Source organism: Etheostoma cragini, chromosome 17 (assembly GCF_013103735.1).
Source record: "Etheostoma cragini isolate CJK2018 chromosome 17, CSU_Ecrag_1.0, whole genome shotgun sequence".
Taxonomy (NCBI): Eukaryota; Metazoa; Chordata; class Actinopteri; order Perciformes; family Percidae; genus Etheostoma; species Etheostoma cragini.
In genome coordinates this window covers 32,127-33,888 of record NC_048423.1, presented here as the reverse complement: position 1 = coordinate 33,888, position 1,762 = coordinate 32,127, and positions in this window count along the sequence as shown.

Genomic DNA, 1,762 nt, shown 5'->3' with positions numbered 1-1,762 from the left:
AATGTAGAGGAGTAACTAAAGTAACTAGTAACTAAAGTAACTAGTAACTAAAGCTGTCAGATGAATGTAGTGGAGTAAAATATAGAATATTTCTCTCTGAAATGTAACTGAGTCGAAGTAGAAACTAACACAAAAAAACTGAAAGTAAAGTACAAGTACCTCAATATTAGTACTTGAGTACAGTACTGGAGTAGAAGTACTTAGTTACAGTAACGGAGCTGTGAGAAACAGGAAATGAGCCGATTTAAACTCCCCGGTTTGTGGTTTTCTTCGAGGACCCCCTGGCGGGCATCATCCCCAGAACGCTGCACCAGATCTTTGAGAAGCTTTCGGAGAACGGCACCGAGTTCTCGGTGAAGGTCTCGCTGCTGGAGATCTACAACGAGGAGCTGTTCGACCTCCTCAGCCCCTCGGACGACGTCAACGAGCGGCTGCAGCTCTTCGACGACCCGCGGAACAAGGTGAGGAACGTTGGGGGGGCATTATATGCACACTAATATATACGCACTAATATATGCGCACTAATATATGCGCACTAATATATGCGCACTAATGTATACGCACTAATGTATGCGCACTAATGTATGCGCACTAATATATGCGCACTAATATATGCGCACTAATATATGCGCACTAATATATGCGCACTAATATATGCGCACTAATATATGCGCACTAATATATGCGCACTAATATATACGCACTATTATATGCACACTAATATATAAGCACTAATATATAAGCACATATATACGCACACTAATATATGCGCACATATATGCGCACATATATACGCACTAATATATACGCACTAATATATACGCACTAATATATACGCACTAATATATAAGCACTATTATATGCACACTAATATATGCACACTAATATATAAGCACATATATACGCACACTAATATATGCGCACATATATGCGCACTAATATATACGCACTAATATATACGCACTAATATATGCACACTAATATATGCGCACTTATATATAAACACTAATATATAAACACTAATATATAAACACTATTATATACACACTAATATATCCATACTAATATATACACACTAATATATACACACTAATATATATAAACACTATTATATACGCACTAATATATAAATACTATTATATACGCACTAATATATAAACACTATTATATACGCACTAATATATAAACACTATTATATACGCACTAATATATAAACACTATTATATACGCACTAATATATACACACTAATATATACGCACACTAATATATACACACTAATATTTATATATATACACACATATATATATACGCACTAATATATACATACTAATATATACGCACTAATATATACATACTAATATATACATACTAATATATACATACTCTAAACAGAAACAAAATAGAGGCATGAGTGCAATGAAGAGAAACAATATAGATGCAAGTTCAATAAAAAAATATTTAAATGTGGAGCATAGTGCAAAGGAAACTGGTATAAATAGTGTTATGTTATTATATTACAATATTTACTGTATGACAACATTATGAACAGCTCTGGAATAGGAAATGATGAAGATATAACAAATAATAAGTGAGAAATGGGAATGATGAATAAATACTAAATAAGTGGAACTAGTGAACAGGTTCTGTTTAGAGACAGTGTTACTGGGTTATTAACCAGAATAGTACTTATGCCCCTGTATTTTAACATAGGGAGTGTATACTTATGCCCCTGTATTTTAACATAGGGGGGTGTATACTTAT